Below are 24,861 nucleotides of genomic sequence, written 5' to 3'. Positions count from 1 at the left end.
GATTTACACACTCACAAATTTTTCGTTCGCTAAAGCGTCTATCACCATGTTGTAGCTGCACCCTGCAAATAATTTCCGCAGATTTTCTCCCTTGAGAGTACAGGAAATGAATCACTATTCTAGTTTATTCCTTGGTGTATAATTACAACGAAGGACTCATAATGAAATGCTCTGAAATCCCTAAGAACAGAGATATTTTTGCTGAATCAACACAACCAAACATTAAGAACAAGAGTGAGCCAACACTGTTAGTCTACGGAGCAGAAAAAAATACCTATCCTTTTCGATCTGTCCTCTTGTATGGTTTACGATGGTTATTATACACTATATTGTGGCCGAAACTGCTAAATAATTGTCAAGTTGTTGCCCTCCACGTGTACCAAGCTGGTTCAAAATTACTTGGAAGTTAATTTTTATAGCTTCTTTACTCTAACTGCATACAACGCAATTGTGGAAAAGAAGGTCACGCGTTTATAATCCCTTTTTTTTTATTTTAGCAGGAAGATTTGACGATGGCTTATCAAGAGCGGGAGTTTGCCTTCAACATACGTAGATGTAGTGTCATGTGTGTAAGTACGCAAAAAGAGGCAATATCACAGGCTTCGCAATGTATTTAGGACTACCAAGCTATAGTTACAACATAAGCTGTTTCGCGACGGGTGGTGTTATGAGAAAAGGGTACAAGATGACTGTAAACAAAATTATAACAAGAGTAATTTAGCGTAGTCCAACTAACGCAAAAGGTGCTGAAAGAACTACATTAAGTAATGAGGCTCTGTAAGTAGTATAAGAAATTTTACCAGCTGATCGTCAAAATAAATGACGGTAAAACATCGAAAGGGGATACTAAGTGCAAACTGGTAATAGGACGAAAGGCTTTCCAGAAAAAAATGGCTCTGAGCACTATGGGACTTAATATCTGAGGTCACCAGTCCCCTAGAACTTAGAATTACTTAAACCTAACTAACATAAGGACATCACACACATCCATGCCCGAGGCAGGATTCGAACATGCGACCGTAGCAGTCACGCGGTTCCGGACTGAAGCACCTAGAACTGCTCGGTCACCTTGACCGGCTTTCCAGAAAAATTTAAGTATTTTAACGTCGAACCTAAATTTAAGAGTTAGATATTATTTTCTGGAGGTATTTATGTGGAGTGTATCCTTGTACTGAGGTGGAAAGTGGAAGATAAATAGTCCAGACGAGAAGAGAATAGAAGCTTTTGAAATACGGCGTTATACAAGAACTCTAAAGGTAATAAAGATTGAGGGGGTGACTAATCAGGAGGTATTGAATTGACTGATCACGTGAAACGAATTTGTGAGGAAGCAAGAGAAAAAGAATGGACACAGACACGCAGGAAGATAGGGAGAGGTAGAGGAAGGAAAAAAGAGAAAAGGAAGGGCGGAGTGAGTTGAAAGCCATCCTGGGTTTACATTTCAGCAAGATAATCCCAGCCCCACAAGGCAGTTGTTTTTACTGCTTGTCTACGTGATAGCTTAATCATACTTTGGCCACCAAGGGCGCCAGATCTCTCCCCATTTGAGAACGCCTGAAGCATTATGGACTTTGTCCTCCAACCATCTCGGGTTCTTGACGATCTAGTGCTCCAGGTGGAAAGAATATGGCACGATATCCGTCAGGAAGACACCCAACTCTATCAAATAAGGGCGAGAGGTGGACAAATGCGATTCTGACTTGGCAAACTTGTGAAGCTCTTTCATTTGATTAAATCATCCAATCACATCTACCTATTCCGTCCCAGTCAATTCTTCTGTGTTTCGTTGCTTTCTTTTTAAGTGTTTCTATATTCTTCGTGAAGGTGAGATGAAGCAGCGGGTGAAGCCAGCGCTAGAAATTTATAATTCAACCATTTAACCTGCTCACCTTCTGCAGCGCAAAGGGGGCTGCGAGTTTGACAACCTCATCTGACCGATCACAACAAATATCGATATAAGGCAACACTACTACTCTGCTACTTGCCTGAGAAAAGCTTGCAACAACCGAAGCACACGAACCATCTACGTCAGAGAAGAACGGAATCGTTCTAGCGTGTGTATGCGAGTACATGCAATGAAGAGAAGGGTCGCTAAACGTCACTACTCTCCTAACCTTTACTATCTACAGCTTGCTTTTTTTATATACGTTTATAAGCACACCTAACAAAACATTTGTCACCCACCCACCCCTAGGTGCCATAACGCTGTTACAGTGTATCACCGCTTCTAGCTTTGATAATGTCTTCAGTTTAGTGAAGAAGAAAGCCCATAACTTTCTTCAGGTACGCTACAACAATTTGAAGACACTCGCTGTTTACTGTGTCCCATAGAACTACCAAATGGCAGGGAAGTTGATTGCTGTGTTCGATCTGCCGTTCCTGGCAGTCCCGTTCACAGTTCCCGTGCAGTTAAGATCGGGTAATTTAGCTATTCGGTCAAGATGTTAAAGGGTGTGTGAGTGTTTGATAGATCATGAATACATGATCGCAGCCCTGTGAACACGGCTGGCATCATCTTGGAAGATGAGAATGACCACAACATACCCACAAGGGAGAGACAGAATAAATAATAACAGTTGATAAATTGCAGTAGTTAAAAAGAAAAATGCCTTTTGTACGCTTCACATGAACTTCTTTTTTATTTAAATTCTTTACTCTGACGCGTTTCGCGTTATCAAGGCATCTTCAGTGAGTATCCTGAAATATTACAAGATTTTTTCGTTTCTACGTATAAGTTATCGTTTGTACATGTAAGTTATACATTTAAAACAGTTCACGGAAGTTTTTATAATAAAATGGAAAAGTACATACAGATCGGTGTCTAATTCATTACCTGTAAGCCAAACAGCTTTTTTTCACGCGACAAAGTGATGGAAAGTTTACAGTTTTGCATGTGGCCACGCTCTTAGAAATAGAGCACTGTAACTTCCATTTTATCTGTCCGGAGGGTCATTGGTTTCTGTAAGTGTTGCCAACATTCTCAAGTTCTGCTTTCAACTGTTTTTTTCTTTGATTATATGTGTACTGATGTAAGTTCTATCTCTGTGTGTGTGTGTGTGTGTGTGTGTGTGTGTGTGTGTGTGTGTGAGCGAGTGCTTGAATACATATTCAATATATAAATATACAAAAAGTATGTTAATGAAAATGAAAAACAAATAATAGTAATAGTAATAATAAACAGTAAAAAATAAGAATTGAAAGGCTTTCAATGGTGAAGAAATACGGAATCGGGAACTACATGGAGAGATGAAAGGAAAAGACAACATGGCGAAAAGATGAAGGAGTACTGGAAAAAGATGAACTGAAGTTGTATATTGGCCATTAAAATTGCTACACCAAAAAGAAATGCAGATGATAAACGGGTATTCATTGGACAAATATATTACACTGACATGTGATTACATTTTCACGCAATTTGGGTGCATAGGTCCTGAGAAATCAGTATCCATAACAACCATCTCTAGCCGTAATAACGGCTTTGATGCGCCTGGGCATTGAATCAAACAGTCAAACAGAGCTTGGATGGCGTGTACAGGTATAGCTGCCCATGCAGCTTCAACACGATACTACAGTTCATCAAGAGTAGTGACGGGCGTATTGTGACCAGCCAGTTGCTCGGCCACCATTGACCAGACGTTTTCAGTTGGTGTGGGATCTGGAGAATGTGCTGGCCAGCAGGGATCGAATGAAGTGTAGAGCGACAGGTCGTAACACATCTGAAATGAAACGTCCACTGTTCAAAGTGCCGTCAATGCGAACAACAGGTGACCGAGACATGTAACCAGTGGCACCCCATACCATCACGCCGGGTGATACGCCAGTATGGCGATGACGAATACACGCTTCCAATGTGCGTTCACCGCGATGTCGCCAAGCGCGGATGCGACCATCATGATGCTGTAAACAGAACTTGGATTCATCCGAAAAACTGACATTTTGCCATTCGTGCGCCCAGGTTCGTCATTGAGAACACCATAGCAGGCGCTCCTGTCTGTGATGCAGCGTCAAGGGTAACCGCAGCCACGGCCTCCGAGCTGATAGTTGTCGTCGAACTGTTCGTGCAGACGGTTGTTGTTTTGCAAACGACCCCATCTGTTGACTCAGGGATCGAGACGTGGCTGCACGATCCGTTACAGCCATGCGGATAAGACACCTGTCATCTCGACTGCTAGTGATACGAGGCCGTTGGGATCCAGCACGGCGTTCCGTATTACCTTCCTGAACCCATCGATTCCATATTCTGCTAATAGTCACTGGATATCGACCAACGCGAGCAGCAATGTCGCGATAGGATAAACCGCAATCGCGACAGGCTACAATCCGACCTCTATCAAGTCGGAAACGTGTTAGTACGCTTTTTTGATATATATATATATATATATATAGGAAATACAGTTGAAAGCAATACCTGAGAGAGTTGGCAACACATGGAGAAACGAATGACACACTATGCACAGAAAAATACAGTTACACACTGCTGTATTTCGAAAAGAGTGACCACAAGGAATACTACAAACTTTCTACCACTTTTCCACGTGAGAAAACATTGTTTATTTTACAAGTAATGAATTACACGCTGATCTGCAGGCACTTTTCCATTGTATTATAAAAATTTCAGTGAACTGTCTTAAATCTATAACCTATATGTAGAAATGATAACCTATATGTGCAAACGAAAAAAATCATCTAACTTTTCAGTACACTCAGTGGTGATACCTTGTAACTGCGGATAAACGTGTCTGAGTACACAAGTTAGATGAAGAAACTTAAGGTGCAGCATGCAAAAGGCGGTTTTCTTTTGAACTCTGCAATTTATATGCAGGTTCTGCGAAAATGGCCACCACAAGAAACTTGTAATAACAATAGCTGATCATAGAGAATGTTGAAGCAAACTTCCTGATTCTTGTTCGCTTTAGCCTGAATGATTGGGCCCAAGTCGTGGTACGAAAACCATCCACAGAACATAGCAGAAGCATCTCGGACCTAAATTACACTTCCACACACTGCAGACTAAAAGCCTCATTTTGTCGTCGGTGCAGTCGCTACCTTGAATCATTCGAAAAGAGGCGAAATCACGACTAGTCGGACCACACTACATGCCTCCTCCAGTCAGTTTCTGTGTCGTTTGGCCCTACTTGGACGTGCAGCTCTATGTACCGCTGTACGTATCGACCTTTTGCGAGGTACCCATTTCCAAATGCCCACTGCATGCAGTCCTTATGGCCATATTCACTCAGAAAACGAGATGGGCCTCATACACTGAGAGCGCCACTTCCTGTCTGGTTCCAAACCGACTGTCACTGACAACGCGCGCATTTGCCTTTGGTCTGGCCGGTACGATCTTTTTACGGCCACCGTTCTTGTGTTGTGGTCAATGGGTGCAAGTGGTACACAATTCACTGTAGATACGAAAATTCGCATTATACACCAGCAAATGTGCCAACGTCAGTTAATATGTGGTCATGGAATATCTAAAAACGATAGCTGCCTTCTGCCATTCTGCCATGTATCCAAGGCTAGCCACCTTCGTTCACTGATTCCAAACAACCGACTGACACACACACACACACACACACACACACACACACTCACACACACACACACACACACCACTTCTCTGCCACACGTTGGAGGTTGACGTGGCCACATGGTAGCAGTTCTACACCACCTATCCCTGTCGGCAGTATACAAGGGTATTTTCCGCTTTATTTTCATAAGATAGATAGTGCAATTTGCGGCTCCTATAGACTGTATTACAAGTGGAGGTTGGCAGCTGTTGTTTTGTGCACTTTCGAAAGTGTGAGGGCCAAAGCGTGCATTATTTAAATAGTGAATACAAGTAAAGTGACGAATTGCCATTTAAACGTACAGTTATGCAGTCATCACAGCTGGGTGTACGAAATCTGTGTTTGTGATATTAATCTAACACGTTCCGATCCCACATCTTATTCGGAAACACTTTCAAAACGGTTCAAGTGGCTCTGAGCACTATGGGACTCAACTTCTCAGGTCATCAATCCCCTAGAACTTAGAACTACGTAAACCTAACTAACCTAAGGACATCACACATATCCGTGCTCGAGGCAGGACTCGAACCTGCGGCCGTAGCGGTCTCGCGGGTCCAGACTGTAGCGCCTAGAACCGCACGGCCACTCCGGCCGGCGGAAACACTTTAAAAATTTTACAGCATGCTTTCGGTCAGCAGACGACACACTAGAGTAACAGCGGAATTTTATTTTGCATTCTGTTAACTATTTTTCCTATTAGCAAGGTGCCAACCGCCGTTTTGTCTTGGTCCAGCGATCAGCGGTTGAAAGCTGGCAGAAGCACTGTCAGGTGTCACTGAGTTCCTTAAGTTTGCTCGACTGTACGGGTATTTTAGTAGCAAAGAATTACTGTTTTAAAACTTAATGCATGGTGCGGATTTTTTTTTCACGTGTCTGAGTGTCATATATCTAGAATTATGTGTTGTAAAATTTATGTACTTGTATAAGTATATTCAGCAGCATATATGGATAGCGTCAGCGAAATATGTTTCGAATAGATTTGGTAGCGCAGAAGTAATAAATTTAAACATCAGGCATGATTTACCAGTTTTTCAAGCATCTCAGTGTTTGTGATGTCATATCTCATGATGTACGTGTCACACAAGGATATAATTTTATAAGTACATTTTCTGGCATACTCGGATACTGTCTGAAAAATGTGTTGCAAATAGAAGTAGTACAAAAGCAGTAATAAATTTAAACGCCGTACAGTGCGGCAGTTTCTCATGCATCTCAATGTTTATGATGTCATATCTCTTGAACTATGCCCGCTACCATGATATACTTTTGTAGCTGAAATTTTATCGCATAATAGGAACAGTATAACATTAGAGCTTAGATATACAATAATATCTTACAGGAAGAAACTGCCTTGTCATTGCTCAAGTGATTATTTTCTGTTACATTTACGTGTACGAAAGTACGAGTACACTTTTTCTTAGCAATAACAAGACTAAAGATAGAACTCAGCACAACATAGGCCTATATTAGAAAATAACTGTATTAATCATTGCTTTGCAATTAATCTTAAGTCCCAGATTTTATGCAGAAGTGATTTCATCAGTTCTTACCCGAAGTGTTATTTTATACTACGGTAACTTAGTTCACGATAAGCATCGCAGTTTCATACTTGACACATATTTTAACAGCTAGTGCTTACTATAAACTAGAGTCAGGATATCTTACGCAATACCGACCAACAGTTAACACTGATGATTCACATTTACTGTTACTCTTACAGTTTACCTCCATCTCATATGAAACATAACCATAACTGTTATCAGCAAAGACACTTTCAAGAGCAAACAGCTAACCTTCTAAGTAATCATAATTAGTCCAGATCTTTTGACTGAATCATCATCGCACAGCCCCAGCCGCTAAGGATAGAAACTTGCAATTTGAAGAGAGCGTTGGTCTTATACTGTAGGCAACGTTCAAGAAGAGATTATTCTAAATTCCACCCATAAGGAGAGAAATAGGGAACAAAACTTTTTTTTTGGAAATATGTTGCTATTAAGACAATGTGGAAGCCAGAACTACGAATTTCTACATTTCTGTAAATTCATCCCTAGGGACGTGACATGGTACTGAAAGTTTTTTTCAAAGAAACCATTGTAAAAGAGCAACTAGAGCATTTTTTAAACTAGATCTATCAATACTGGCATTTGACTTCTCGGTTGGAAGTTAAAGATAACGTGTTTGAGCGTGTTTAGAAATTCAACTCCTAAGGGGGGGAAATAGGAGATGAAAATTTTTATGAAAATATTAAATATTAAAACATTTTTAAAGCTAAATCTATGAAAATTAAAATTTGGCTTCTCTGCTAGAAATAAAGAAATACGTATTCGGGAATGAAAGTTTCTATTGAATTATCACCACAAGTACTCAAAAACCAGTATCAATAAAAACTTTCGATTTCAGGGACAAGACACGCTTTCAGGTCAGAAGTACATTTGGAAAATACCTTAATGACCTTACTTAGCGTGAAACGTTCAGGAGGAGTAGCAGTTATCTAACCAAATCAAAGAAAGCTCTTTAACAGTCATCACGACGAATAAACTTCGTCAGAACGGCGTAGAAAAAGAAACAGATCTTTGTTACATCAGTTTTTCTGTAGGCCTAATAACAGTGTGTTTGCAATAGTTATTTGTAATTATTACGCAAATTAACCATTACTGACGACAAAATAAAATACCACGTTTACACTGTGTGATCAAAAGTATCCGGACAACTGGCTGAAAATGACTTACAAGTTATTAGCGGTCTCCATCGGTAATGCTGGAATTCACTATGGTGTTGGCCCACCCTTAGCCTTGATGACAGCTTCCACTCTCACAGGCATACGTTCGATCAGGTGCTGGAAGGTTTCTTGGAGAATGGCAGCCCACTCTTCAGGGAGTGTTGCTCTGAGGAGAGGTATCGATGTCGGTCGGTGAGGACTGGCACGACGTCTGAGTTCCAAAACATGCCAAAGGTATTCTATAGGATTCAGGTCAGGACTCTGTGCAAGCCAGTCCATTACAGGGATGTTACTGTCGTGTAACCACTCCGCCACAGGTTGTGCATTATGAACAAGTGCTCGATAATGTTGAAAGATGGAATCGCCATCCCCGAATTGTGCTTCAACAGTGGGAAGCAAGAAGGTACTTAAAACATCAATGTAGGTCTGTGCTGTGATAGTGCTACGCTAAACAACAAGAGGTGCAAGCCCTCTCGCCGGCCGCGGTGTTCTAGCGGTTCTAGGCGCGCAGTCCGGAACCGCGCGACTGATACGGTCGCAGGTTCGAATCCTGCCTCGGGCATGGATGTGTGTGATGTCCTTAGGTTAGTTAGGTTTAAGTAGTTCTAAGTTCTAGGGGACTGATGATCACAGATGTTAAGTCCCATAGTGCTCAGAGCCATTTGAACCCTTTGTAAGCCCTCTCCATGAAAAACACGACCACACCATAACCTCCGAATTTTACTGTTGGCACTACATACGCTAGCAGAGACGTACACCGGACATTCGCCGTACGCACACCCTGCCATTGGATCGCCACATTGTTGACCGTGATTCGTCACTCCCACACAACGTTTTCCCACTGTTCAATCATCCAATGTTCACGCTCATTACACCAAGCGAGGCGTTGTTTGGCATTTACCGGCGGGATGTCTGGCTTATGAGCAGCCGCTCGACCATGAAATCCAAGTATTCTCACCTCCCGGCTAACCGTCATAGTACTTGCAGTGGATTCTGATGCAATTTGGAATTCCTGTGTAATGGTCTGGATAGAAGCCTGCCTATTACACATTACGACCCTCTTCAACTGTCGGCGATCTCTGTCAGTCAACAGACGAGGTCGGCCTGTACGCTAGTCTGCTGTACGTGTCCACGTTTCCACTTCACTAATACATCGGAAATGGTGGACCTAGGGATGTTTAGGAGTGTGGAAATCTCGCGGACAGACGTATGACGCAAGTGACACCCAATCACCTGACCACGTTCGAGGTCCGTGAGTTCCGAGGAGCGCCCCATTCTGATCTCTCACGATGTCTAATGACTACCGAGGTCGCTGATATGGATTACCTGACAGTAGGTGGCAGCACAATGCACCTAACACGAAAAACGTAAGTTTTTGGGGGTGTCCGGATACTTTTGATCACATAGTGTACATTCGATACCCGGTACAGAAATATCCGTCTGAGATGGGAGAAATCAAAGTCGTTTAGAGGAAGACAAAAAAGCATTTGTGCAGACCATACAGCCTACGCGAGCGAACCAGAATGCGTGACTATGTCCGCATGGACTCAGACCGAAGGACAAGGGAAGCTAAATGTGCAGGTATATTCAGTCAGTGTTTAGCAATTTTGTGTTAAGCTGTACGAAGTTGCGTGCACTATGAGATGATCTAGTTAGGATTCTTCAGCTGTTGCCTTTTTGGGCAATGGTGTACTAATCATCTTCGTTGAAATGTTACTGTACGTAGGTTACACATTGTGAGTATTGGGTTTGTTTATCTCAGTCAGTTGCAGTAAGATGTATTCTGAATTTCATGCAAGCTTTTCACACTTATTCAGGGTTGTAAGAACCATCATTACTAGCTCGGCTTATTAATGTAGTAGGTAGTTCAGTTTAAACCGTTTCAAAGGATAAGCGGAATTTCCCTCCTCAGGCTTACTTTACCCGAGCTCGTGTTCCGTCGTTATCGACGTCGTCATCGACAGGACGTGCAACCCTGATCCTCCTTTGTTTCGAGAGCTTGTTAAGGCGCTCAGCAGCGTCGAGCTAGTCGATTTTTTGGAAATACGCTCTCCACGATAGACCTGAGGGATGGTTCTTAATGTCGCTTTATATTAAGACACTTCATCTCGCCCAAGACGCAGTTGTTCATATAAATATGAAGTATACTTAAAGATGGACGCACAGAACCCGAAGTACATTACGCACACCAATAAAAACCTCTCTCACTCTTCTTATGTAAGCCTCCGAGTGGAATCGAGTCTTTCTAATGTTATCCTCCCTGTCGTTTCTCGAAACTTACGTAAGAGGAAGGAGTATATTATTGAGTCTTCTAGGGAGTACGTTCTCGGAACTTTAACAGTAAACCACACCGTGAAGCAGAACGTCTCTACAACTGCATCTGCATTTACATCTACGTGATTACTCTGCTATTCACAGTAAAGTGCCTGGCAGAGGGTTCAGTGGACTACCTTCAACTGTGTCTCTACAGTTCGACTCTCGAACGGAGCGTGGGAAAAACGAGCACTTAAATTTTTCTGTGCGGGCTGTGATTTCTCTTATTTTATGGTGATGATCATTTCTCTCTATGCAAGTGCGTGCCAACAGAATGGTTTCGCAATCGGAGGAGAAAACTGGTGATTGAAATTTCATGACAAGATCCCGCCGCAACGAAAAAGTCTTTGTTATAATGTATGGCACTCCAATTCACGTATCAAGTCTGTGGCACTATCTCCCCTACGTCGCGATAATCCAAAACGAGCTGCGTTTCTTTGTACTTTTTCGCCGTCATTCGTCAGTCCCACCTGACGCGGATGCCACATCGCATAGCAATACTCCAGGATAGGGCGGACAAGCGTGGTGTAAGCAGTCTCTTTAGTAGACCTGTTGCACCTTCTAAGTGTTCTGCCAATAAATAGCCGTCTTTGGTTTGCTAGACCCACAACATTATCTATATGATCGGTCCAATTTAGGTTATTTGTAATTGTAATCCCTAAGTATTTAGTTGAATTTACAGCCTTCAGATTTGTGTGACCTATATCGTAATTGAAATTTAGTGGATTTCTTTTAGTACACATGTGAATAACTTCACACTTTTTCTTATTCAGGGTCAACTGCCACTTTTCGCACCATACAGATATCTTATCTAAATCATTTTGCAATTCATTTTGGTCATCTGATGACTTTACAAGTTTTGGTCTATTATGACCATCATTAGATCTGTTTATAAAAGCAGATCTGATGATGATCAATATAGACCGAATCCGGTAGTCTGTTAACAAAACTTTGTGACCATACACGTAAATTAAAGGAAACTCATTGTATATACGGGTCACTGTTTTATTCGCGACAATGTCACAACTTGTGAGACTCTAAAAACTCCAAAAATCACGAATTAATTCTCAATTACTGCCTACGCAAGGTATCTCGGGTTATTATAGAACACCTGAAGCCTACTAAGAAATAAATTAAGGACTCAGATACGCACAAACTTACACATTCACAAAATTACAACACTAAGGACTAAAACCAGATGTTGCCTTTTCGACTATTCCCAGAGGAGATAAGGCTGCTCGCTATTCACCTACAGTCCCTATCGTGGGCTGGAAGCTGACACACAGGCAGTGTGCATTCTCTACTTGTGCCAACTTAACAAAGCGACGGATTATCGGTCGCTATTGTCTCTCTAACCCAGACGAGTTTCCCTTTGCTGCACATAAAAGTTGGCTATGCTGCCCGTATATTCAGGGAAACTTACCGTAACTCCCAAGAAATATAGACTCCAGCAGACGACAAAACGCTTCCAGGCAGACAATCAGAGGAATGGAAGAACGAAAATATAGTGTGACAACGTGAATTATCAAGATTGTCTTTCTGAATCAAATTAAACTCACATAATTAGCTGATCTGGAAAACGATTTAGATATGTAATAGAATTCAGCTTTGAAGTATCTCTATGGCTGCCAAATGTATCACCCAGTATATCATATTTATCTCGGATGGAATTTATAGGACCACAGACACGTAAGTGATGCTGTTCAGAAATGTAACAGTGGGTATCGATCCCGAAAGTCAATGAAGCGATTTACAAAGAGACGACGCTTCAAATAACCCAAGCATCTTGCATTGCTTCCCACTATTGTTGTTGTGTAGTTATTGTTGGGTCCATAGAACGAACAGGGATATCGATAAAAATCTGTGAATAATCGGATTAAAACAGGATGAAAATGCTCAGAAATGTAAAAATGGTTATCAATCTGGAAGTCAATGAAGCGGCTTACATAGAAATGCTTCAACTGACCCAAATATCTTGCACTGTTACCCACTATTGTTGTTGTGTATTTCATGCTGGGTTCATAGAGCTAACATGGATATCGATAGAAATCTATGAATGATCGATTGGATTAAGAGCGGCTGATATTCGGGACTTAGCCAAGGTCGTGAATTCACTGGACTCCTCAGCCAACCACCTGAATGCAATCAAACAACTGTGACATGTCACACTGTCCTCTTGAAAACATGGCATCTCCGTCCGGATACTTCTTTGTCATAAAGGTACGGAGATGGTGTACAAGAATGTCTACAATTCGTGCACCTGCAGCCAAGCAATGGGGCCTGTTTGTGACCCCAGAAACACAGTCCAGACAATAACTGTGGAACCTCCCACATACCGACAACCTTGTCGATACGCAGATTGCATAGCTTCGTGGGACGTATACCACACTCTCATGGGCTCATCACTTAGATACCTGTGAAATGGGAATTCACTGGACCATTCTATAACCCACCGCTGATGTTGGTGCGTCCACGCCTTCGCTTAGTTCCACGTCAATGTGTCAGCTAAGGGACACGAGTCTGTCGTCAACTGCTGAAGTTTGTTCAATTATTTGTCTCTGCACGGTCCTGGAGGAAATAAGTTCCTGATGTCCCCGCTCCAATCGCCTATGATCTGACTCAGAGTACACAGAAGATTGGCCTGTATGGCTTTGTAGAGGAGACTTGACGTCCGTTAGTCTAACACGAATAAACGGATCGACATGGAAAGAGCTGCACCAAGAAGACCACCCCAAGTCCACTACGTACTCGGCGTTTGTGTTGCACTCCATCAACTACGCCAATGTGTACTTTCACATGGTCTGCCACACACTTGGAGATCGTGGCTGCGCTGTGACATCGTGCCCACCAGTTGATATTCGAGGGCCCCAAACTGTGGTGCTTGGCGATACGACAGCATGTAGTCTCACTAGAGCGCCACCTGAACGTGCACTGTTCTAGGCGACATGTTCAACAGCAAGGTGCTCAGCTTGACGAGTTCGTCCAGTCGTGGAAGGCTAGAAGGTCCCATCATCGTAGTGCATGCCACATCAGTCCCACAAACACCATCACTGCTTGCTGTTATAGCAATTCATGCATGTGCCATATGGAGGATCTGGATGTCTAACACACACCACAAGGAAGAAGGACAAACAAATTGTCCACTACACGCGAACACATCCAGTGGCAATTGCAGAGGCCATTCAGTGGGCTGTCCTGACATCTATGCAACATCCTGTAAATGCTAATACCATTGATAGGCGGTTGCATGACGCAGGACTCGCCAAACGCCGACTGCCACCCACATCCCCCTCCTGAATCGCCTGGTATCAGTAACGATGGACGTGGGGCTCTGCAGACAGCAGTGGGTCATCGTTAGTTCCTCTCCTATCTTGGAGGCGACGACCGCCAGCTCCTTGTATGACGGCGTAGTGGAAAGCGCCACAAAGAACAGGTTGTAGTCTCCCATCACACGCCCACCTGCCTGGTACGATGGTGTGGGGGCCAGGGTCCTATGGTGGCCATTCACCGTTAGTGTTCCTAACAGGCTACGTGATAGCCACAAAGGTACGTGGAGTGAACTTACAACCGGTGGCTGTGTCAATCGTAAACGTCCATGCCTATGTCCTGTTTCAGGAGGATAATGCTCCCACCACCCAAGATTGCCTTTCAGCTTTGTATACTCTGCCATGACCTCGACTGAGAACGTGTGGGGTGCCATAAAGCTTGTCATCAGAACTACAACAACACCCATCACTGTTAGAAATGTGAAGTCAGTTGCAAGCAGCATGGGATAGTGTATCACAGGATGACATCCGATATGTGCACAATTCCATGCCATGACGTCTGGACGCTTGTATTCACCGACAAGAGGACATGACACCCTAATAACAAACTGGTTTTTTGGTAGTGTAGTCCAACAAATGTTGAAAAGTAAGGACTTCTTATGTGTGGTTCCACGTGCCTGCCTGCCAACAATGATCGCAGTCCGCCGTGTCCATCTCGGGTGCATTTCTTTTCATGATGATCAGTGTATATGTGGTCGCCGTGTGCAGGGGGTTTAAGCATGAGTAACTAATGACGCAGCATGTAGATGGTCCAGCCTAGGCAATCTCTATTCTTGTGTATACTCCAATATGCGAAGAGCCATGCATAATGCACCGATAATCATCTCACGTTCAAAATTTGTTAACTGACGACATGTTGCCACGTTCAGTGCATGCATGCTTGTCTGTAACAGAATGCTCAGGTATCGTTCCTAAAATCGTTTCATATCTTTGGCCACAGAGTGCAATTCAGGTTAGTATTTTACAGCCATGACTTATTATACTAAGAGTTCGGTAATACATGGTCCATTCACTTTAATGTGACCCCACCTTTGTTCGACGTCAACGTGCAATAGCCGCAAATAGATGGCAGGTGGCAACACTAGCAGTGGAGGCTATATAAAAATCTGTCGGCGGGGTACGCGGAAGACAGGGTAGGGCGAAATTGGCCAAAAGGGAACGATCATTGGCTTTCAGGCCAAGAGTGGAAGCTTTTCTGAAACAGCTGAGTTTTTAAACAGTTCGCGGGCTGTGGGGGTTAAAGTATACCAAATGGTTCAAATGGCTGTAAGCACTATGGCACTTAACATCTGAGGTCATCAGTCGCCCAGACCTAACTAACCTAAGGACATCACACACAACCATGCCCGAGGCAGGATTCGAACCTGCGACCGTAGGACCAGCGAGGTTCCGGACTGAAGTGCCTAGAACCGCTCGGCCACAGCGGCCAGATAAAGTATACCATGGATGGCAAAATGGCGCCATCCAAAACCGGCGCCGAGACCACTTTGGTGCACCACAGGCAATTTACAGGAGTGAATGCGGCTGCGAAGATGTGTGTGGGCGAACAGACGTGCAGTGTTCAGCAACTGATAGCCCAAATGTACCAATGGACAACTAGCAGAGCCTCCTCAATGATCGTTCATTGAGTGTTGCTGCGTATGCGCCTCCACAGCTGACGCCTCATTCATCCACCAATACTGACTACCATTCATCGGGGACGAAAGTTGTAATTTGCATGCCATTAGCGCATGTGGACGTTCACTGAGTATTAACTGCTGGTGTTTTCAAATACTCCATCGGAGAAATGGCCATTGCTGTATAAGGCCCGACACGCCTGACGGCAAATACCCTGCGGCAAACATTGGAAGACTGTAGGCATTGCCTGGATGATTTCGTCATTCTGGAAGGCACAATGGGGTAACATAAATATCCTTTTATCCTTGGAGACCATGTCCACCCTAACATTCAGTTTATTTTTCAGTGGCACGATAGCATCTACGAGCGGAACAATGCAAAGTATCCCACAGCTTGAATTGTACGTGTGGAGTTCGAAGAGCACCAGTATGCGTTTATCGTACTCCCCTGGTCATCAAACTCCCTGGATTTACACGCAATCGAGAATCTGTGAGACCACCGCTATCGGTCCCGTCGCGCCAAGGATCCTCATCTGAGAAGCCTAGCGCAGCTGTCCAGGGTGGTGGGGTCGGTATGCCTCCACATGTTTTTCGGCACCTTCGAGAACCTCACTCACTATCTTTCTGCACGTTTCGCAGCGATCAGCGCTGGAAGAGGTGGTTATTCAGGCATTTGACAGGTTGCCAGATTAATGAGACTGGACAGTGCACATGTTTCAACACCTTGTATCTGATACTTTGGGAATACTGCACACTTCTACACTCTTTCGCCTGACACTTTTCCAGGTCGAACAAATGATAATATTTTGTACAATATAGGCATCAAATTTTTCTTTACTAAACAGACTATGTCAGCACAATATAACAGCGCATTAACGTCGCTAAGGCTTGACAATAATGCAGGCTGACACATGTAATAGCCAAGGCGGCCCCTTATCGGCCACGTCCCACAGAGAGGCAGCGCGGCAGACTACGGTACGGCCCGGCACAGTACGTGGATTGGGAACGCGGGAAGCCACGCAGCTGAGGCCGCTAAGGCGCTTACCGGGCCAGGGGGCAACAGTTCACCGCTTGCGCAACTACGCACCTCCTACGCATGCGTGGTAGAGCGAGACGTACCTGCGCAAGTAGTCAGTAACCAGTGGCTCTATCAGCAGAGCACGTCATTGCTAGATTGCTTCCTAACACATCATTCGAACTTTTGCTAAGTTTTTATTGGCGGTACTAAGCTTTCACGGTACCAAAGAATCCCTATCAGAATCTGTACACAATTTGCAGTTGACTTAGCCCTTGCTTTAAACGTAATGTACCGGAGACCCATCGAATAAAAGCCATTCCCAATGGTTGGCAGAAAGCAACGTGTCACGCTCGTCGGTAAGAAAGGTAATAGAACTGATCGGTAGGACTTCCGTCCTTTTCCTTCGACATTTATCATGTGAGACACTGCAAGAGACATGATCCAATTTGTAAACAGAGTTGCTATGAATCACATCACAGTGTCAAACGCCATGATACCGCAAAGGAACCCTTACCCCAAAACAAAGAAAAATGCTATAATCTGGATTATGGGACAGACAATTCACACAATATTCTCGCGGAAAATTATTGATAAATTGGATTTCCTGGAATATTTGTGGAATGAACACAGTAAGGAACAAACATGGATGACGCATAGCGACCTCTTTGCAAATTTCTTGAAAATACCAATGCAAAAGGCTTTTGGTGATTTGTGATTATAATTTATTTGTTCTACTTTTCCTTTGGTGTTCTGTTTCCTCTTTATTTAATACGATTTCGTGATTTACTAAGGTGAGATTTTCCGTTATGCAACAGTGTATTAGAAGAGCACTTTTCTATTCTCCGTGTGCTGAGGTTTTCCGTTGTGTAACAGTTTGTTAGAACAACACCGGCAGACAAACAGGCGTCGGAAACTTTATCTAAAGAGTGTTCTGGGTATGCTTGGTGTGATGCACATTCCAATACATGTTTCCTTGTTAATTGGGGACAGGCAGCTTGTCCAGTGAATGACACTGCCTAAGATTAGACCTGTAGAACAGCTGGAGAAACTTCCGTTTCCTTTATTTAGGGTACATTTTATTTAAAAACAGGATGTAACTTCTGGAGGTGAGCATGTAGAACATTTACTTCGAGTGTCAGCTAGAATGTCTGCTGCCAGGTTATGCTAAATTTGTATTAAATATTTCGTCAGGAGTTATCTATTCAGAGGACGATCATTTTGCTACCTCTCTCCCCCCTCCCCCCCCCCCCCCCCCCCCCAAAAAAATGTTTTCGACGATGTACTTCAGTATTTTTGTATAGCATGTAGTGAATATTTTATTTTCCGTCTGACAACCAAGTAACGCAGCAGGCTTTCAACTCTTATGATGGCCAGTCAATTTGCAATTCGTCCATCTGCTGCTAATTGTGTTTTGTCCTTCATTCTTTATTTGGCTTCAAGAAGAACAGTGCGTCAAGATATTCGATTATAAATTTCCATTATGAGGAAATACGTTTTCTCTCCTGCTATACATCATGAAGGAGCAATGGTCCAAATGGGTCTGAACACTATGGGACTTAACATCTGAAGCCATCAGTCCCGTACAACTTATAACTACTTAAACCTAACTAACCTAAGGACATCACACACATCCATGCCCGAGGCAGGATTCGAACCTGCAACCGTAGAAGTCGCGCGGTTCCATACTGAAGCTCCTAGAACTTCTCGGCCACACCGGCTGGCATCAAGGAGAAAAGAAGCTCCACTGCATCAGCAACTAATTTGGATACCGATAACACTGCTTACCCGAAACGCTACTCGCGCTTTTCTCGCACGACGTCCTAAAGGCTGTCGATCCGAGCAGTCAGGTGGGTACAGCATTTACTCACTTCAGAAAAGCATTTGACTCAGAAACACGCCAACGATAATCAACGAAACTATGACCATATAGAGTATGAACCGAAATCCGTGACTCGATCGAGGATTTCTAGTCTAAGGAAGATGCAGCATATTATCACTGATGGAGAGTAATCGATACTTGTAAAAGTAGCTTCTGGCGTTCCCCACGAAAATGTATTGCGACATTTGAACATTAATATCCTGGTAGACAACACTGAAGATTTACCAGATGATGCAGTCATGTACAAAGGGCAAAAGAATTAATCGATCACTTTTTCGAAACTCTGTCATTTTCCCTCATTGCAACACAAAGGTCGGAAACTTGGCTCTAGGCTGCCTACGACCTTCCACTGGACGGATGCGAAACTGTTGCGTCCTGCGTCGCCACCATCGGCCCTCGTCTCTGAATTGGACTATTACTAATGTGTGTGTGTTACCACCAGCCTTTGTGGAGAATTTGAAGTGAACTTTTGTTTGCCTCAATTAGGAGACTTTTACTGGCATCGTTATTGTTAACTTTTCGTTTGTTGTTCAGTCATCAACCTGGTAAACTTGCCTCAATAAAAGTTGTGTTTGTGAAAAATTGCAAATTGTCAGTCACAACAATTATCCCCCCACCACCTCCCCCTCCCCCAGGGGCATATGCCGTCATCGGATCAAAACCAACGTCGTCTTTCCAGGTCCACTAATTTTTTTTTTTTCGGCAGTGTATTATAGATGTAGATATAGACCCAGTGGTACATACAAAAATGAAAATAGATAATCGAACGGTATTTCCAACAGCATTATTAGGTGCACAGAACTCTACAGCTGTGTTATTTTACAATGAAAATTGCATTGATGAAATAGCTATATTTCTCATAGACTGTTGTTGCCGTATTTGATTTAATATTTTGTATTGTCAAGGTACAAAAGTTTTGTCCATTTAATTCTTTTTTTACGAATCCATTTTACATGAAAAATTAGGGTATCTGCCACATGATGCTAGATGTTATTTGAGATTTACTTTTAACACTGTATTTTTCATGGGAAATGAGGCAGGTATACTTTAACGAAAGCGTATTTATGAAATAAATATTTTAATAATTTCAGTGCTATTGATAGGGGATTTCAGTTTGATTCCACGTTTCTGGATTTCCGGAAGGTTTTTGACATTGTACCACACAAGCGGCTTGTGGTAAAATTGCGTGCTTATGGAATATCGTCTTAGTTATGTGACTGGATTTGTTATTTCCTGTCAGAGAGGTCACAGTTCGAAGTAAGTGACGGAAAGTCATCGAGTAAAACAGAAATGATTTCGGGCGTTCCCCAAGGTAGTGATGTAGACCCCTTGCTGTTCCTTATCTATATAAACGATTTGGGAGATAATCTGAGCAGCCGTCCTAAGTTGCTTGCGGTTGGCGCTGTCGTTTATCGACTAATAAAGTCATCAAAAGATCAAAACAAATAGCAAAACGATTTAGAAATGGTACCTGTATGGTATAGAAATTGCCAATTGTCCCTAAATAACGAAGAGTGTGAGGTTATCCACATGAGTGCTACAAGGAATCCGTTAAACTTCGGTTACACGATAAATCAGTCACATCTAAAGACAGTAAATTCAACTAAATACCTAGTAATTACAATTACGAACAACTTAAATTGGAACGAACACATATAAAATGTTGTGGGGAAGGCCAAATAAGGACTTCGTTATGTTGGCATGACATTTAGAAAATGTAACAATCTACTAAGGAGACTGCCTACACTACGCTTGTCAGTCCTCTTTCAGAATACTGCTGCGCTGTGTGGGATCCTTACCAGACAGGATTGACGAAGTACATCAGAAAAGTTCTAAGAAGGCAGCACGTTTTGTATTATCGCGAAATATGGGAGAGAGTGTCACTGAAATTATGCAGGATTTGGGGTGGACATAATTAAAACAGAGGCTCTTTTCGTTGCGGCTGAAACTTCTCACGAAATTTAAATCACCAACTTTTCCCTTCGAATATGAAAATATTTTGTTGACATCGTCCTACATAGGGAGAAACGATCAACATGACAAAATAAGCGAAATCAGAGCTCGTACGGTGTTCGTTCTTTCCGCGCGCTATACGAGATTGGAACAATACAGAATTGTGAAGGTGGCTCTATGAACACCCTGCCAGGCACTTAAATGTGATTTACAGAGTATCCATGTAGATGTAGATGTATTCGTATTGACAATATAGTGAGTACACTTGACGTAATATACAGTTGCTCTAAGAATGGAGTAGTGACATACTAGAAGAAAGACATGGCAATTGTACCGCATCCATTACGTCTGAATAAGACCGTACCTGGAGCTGGAAAGAGCGATAAACAGTAGGGGACTATTAATAGAAGAAACGAAACAGAAAGAAAGAGACAGGAATATATAGGGATCCAGAGTACAGTTGTACGAGAGGCACAATGACCACATATGTCAGCGTGGAAGCTGTGCCTATGAAAAAAAAAATAAAGTTCTAGACTTCTCTTAAATTGTGTATCATCACGGATCAGACGTAGGGCCCGGTTAGTTTGTCTACAGGTGTAAAACTGAAACCAAGGAGATTGGGAAAGATTTAGTTCTACGCACCACTTAGTTAAAATATCATCCCATATGTCAACGAGTAATTAAGAGAAGTCTGTATTAATTCCATTTGTAGCAGCCAGAAAGTCTGTTCAAATGGCACAGAATTAAAACGTACTGACGTTCGTAGGAACAGGGTACTGAATGACAACACCACACGTTATTGATGAAATCATTGATTGTGAGGCCACTACCGCTATTCTTCACCTACAAAATTTACATTCGACATTGGATTGATACGGAAGTCCGAATCACGAAACGTGTCGATGGCATTAGTGTAATAGAACGAGATATTCGATGGCATTAGTGTAATAGAACGAGATATGAAAGAACATTTGTACAATTAATTTAGATTAAATGTCAAGGTACGGTCATTCTCGGCTCGATGCAGAGAGGTTGATACTTAATGTGTGTGGAACGTAGACAGTTAGAAAAACTGAATCAAATTAATGTTGGTGGTAAAGATGGAGACTAAAAAACTAAAGGTAGCTATTACTTTGTGTTATGTGTGGAACTCTATCCGGCTACTCTTGTTACTTATACTGTCGTATCTTCTCGTGACTGTGCACAGAGATACTGAAGACTATTATGAATTGCCCTTCCTTTTAAAATGGAATCAAAACACTACACGCACACTAATCGTAGTTATATACTGCTGAGCCTAGAAATTGAATAAATCCGTGGGGAAGGAATTAAGTGAGAGAATCCTCTGAGGAAGGAGAACTAAGTAAATTTATTTTTTTGTCATTATATTCAAAGGACCAGAGGATGTATAAGAAATCTGTTTTCAGAGAAGATCTCTATAGTGTTAGCAAATAAGTGAATGTTGAGATAGTGCATCGACTTGTACCATGTCTCTTCCTTCCGTGAATGATCTCCTTTAGCTGGTTGTAATGCAATTGCTGCTACAATTTTCCACCGATCACTGGTTAAGTCGTGAGCAGCAAGTGGAAGTATCACTGACAGGCAGTAGCTTTAAAACTGGAACAGTTCCAGCTACTCACTGGACCAGCATCAGTCTTTTAGGTGCCGCAGACTTCCTCGATGCCTTCAGGTGATGTTAGCAGTTGCTTGCTGATACGAAGTGTTCCTGGACTGTTGATACCGGTCTACAGGGTGTTACAAAAAGGTACGGCCAAACTTTAAGGAAACATTCCACACACACAAAGAAAGAAAATATGTTATGTAGCCATGTGTCCGGAAACGCTTAATTTCCATGTTAGAGCTCATTTTATTACTTCTCTTCAAATCACATTAATAATGGAATGGAAACACACAGCAAGAGAACGTACCAGCGTGACTTCAAACACTTTGTTACAGGAAATGTTCAAAATGTCCTCCGTTAGTGAGGATACATGCATCCACCCTCCGCCTCATGGAATCCCTGATGCGCTGATGCAGCCCTGGAGAATGGCGTATTGTATCACAGCCGTCCACAATACGAGCACGAAGAGTCTCTACATTTGGTACCGGAATTGCGGAGACAAGAGCTTTCAAATGCCCCCATAAATGAAAGTCAAGAGGGTTGAGGTCAGAAGAGCGTGGAGGCCATGGAATAAGTCCGCCTCTACCAATCCATCGGTCACCGAATCTGATGTTGAGAAGCGTACGAATACTTCGACTGAAATGTGCAGGAGCTACATCGTGCATGAACCACATGTTGTGTCGTACTTGTAAAGGCACATGTTCTAGCAGCACAGGTAGAGTATCCCGTATGAAATCATGATAACGTGCTCCATTGAGCGTAGGTGGAAGAACTAAAATGAGCTCTAATATGGAAATTAAGCGTTTCCGGACACACGTCCACATAACATCTTTTCTTTATTTGTGTTAGGAATGTTTCATGAAAGTTTGGCCGTACCTTTTTGTAACATCCTGTATATGTACTGGCTACCCATCATAGTTGATGGCACCGCTTAACGTCTTGGGAGCGGCTCCTAATGGGGGCTGCAGTGTCCCACTAGTACCTTCTAGAGCGGGCCGCGGTTTATGTCAACCTGTCAATACTGGAGTCAAAGCAAGAGCTTCTCTCTGACCAGTGTACAGACGACTTTGGTTCATATTAAGAATATGAATACATCAGTGCTTGCATCATAGCATGGGGGACATATAAGTACGATGAACTCGGATCCAATACACGCCAGCCGTAGTTGCTCATCGGTAAGCAATACTGGTAGCTATTGTCTGATCATGTGTATCAGTTTGTTTCACTACAATACGTGGCAAGCGAACTGAACCTTCAGCAACATAATGTAGCAGTCTATCTTTCCGGAATCTGTCTTACTAATGTCCTCCTCCTCCCCTCGGCTACCCCTTTTTCCACTGTTACTGTCAAATCTACAGAGCACATATGAAATACAATTGAACGAGTTGTCGCACCTTGGATCCAATTCCCCCCTCCCGCTTTCAAACTCTTCACCATTCCTCACCGAAACCGACCTCTTCTCAAGGTCACATTTCGCCAACCCTACAAAGGACGTGCGGTGTATCGTCAAGCACGATGACGGGCCACTTCCAATCTATTGCTTTGTGTTGTCAGCAGCGTTTGAGAGGAATCAGTCAGGATGGTGTTCAAAAATGGCTCTGAGCGCTATGGGACTTAACTTCTGAGATCATCAGTCCCCTAGAACTTAGAACTACTTAAACCTAACTAACCAAAGGACATCACACACATCCATGCACGAGGCAGAATTCGAACCTGCGACCGCAGCGTTATCGCTGTTCCAGACTGTAGCGCCTAGAACCGCTTGGCCACTCCGGCCGGCTCAGGATGGCGTCAAAACGGTTTGATTGTCTCGTGTGTCTCATGGATTTCAGGTCACCATCTGTGGCCCCACACATCATCACTTGGCCAGACACTATTCGTGGAAGCAGCGTTCACCAGTAGGAAGGTTTCAACGTCAGAAAACTGAAAGAAAATGCAGTGCGACTTGTAGAAGTTGTTATGGTCCCTATGCCTTCCTAACTATTTAATTAATTAAGGCTGTATAATAAGTGTTCAGGGCGTGACACATTACTGCGTCAGACACGCTAACAGTGCTAGATATTCCTGGCAGTTCGTTGCGTGTGGAAGGCTTCGTTGACTAGCACGCGACGAGATGTTCCAGCATATCTGCAAATTTCTTAAAACACCGTTAAGAGGTTTGCTTACATTTTGTCCTGTAAAGTGTTTCGATGTGCCAACGGGTCTTCTTCTAATGGTTCAAATGGCTCTAAGCACTATGCGAGGTCATCAGTCCCCTAGACTTAGAACTACTTAAACCTAACTAATCTAAGGACATCACAGACATCCATGCCCGAGGCAGGATTCGAACCTGCGAGCGTAGCAGCAGCGCGGTTACGGACTGAAGCGCCTAGAACCGCTCGGCCACAGTGGCCGGCCCGGTCTTCTTCTAATCCTAAACAGTTAATCCAACGAGCATTCAGTCGACTGTGAATAACGGAATGGCAAACACTGAAATCTCAATGCTAGTTTAAATAAAAAGTTTCGAAATACTGCGATACCTCCTTGTTTCAACGAAAAATCACAGGAAAAACAGTCAGTAGAACCAGTCTAGAGGTAGTATTTGAATCTAAGTTGGCGAATTCTAATCTCAATTTATCGAGCACCATTTCAAGTTCATAAAATTATTTCCACACGAATTAAGAATTGTTCAAATTCGCATGTGAATTCGTATGAATAGGTTCTCCAGGGCACTTTCAGCTCAAGCAATCACGCAAAAACATTTTCAATTCACTGGAAACTACTCACAGTCTAAAGGTTTGTAGAGGATGATAAACACTTAAAGTTAACTTGAAAAATCTAAAACATTTGTTCGTAGTGAATACATGTTG

The sequence above is a fragment of the Schistocerca serialis genome, chromosome 7, assembly GCF_023864345.2.
Source record: "Schistocerca serialis cubense isolate TAMUIC-IGC-003099 chromosome 7, iqSchSeri2.2, whole genome shotgun sequence".
NCBI lineage: Eukaryota > Metazoa > Arthropoda > Insecta > Orthoptera > Acrididae > Schistocerca > Schistocerca serialis.
This window is presented reverse-complemented; position numbering follows the sequence as displayed.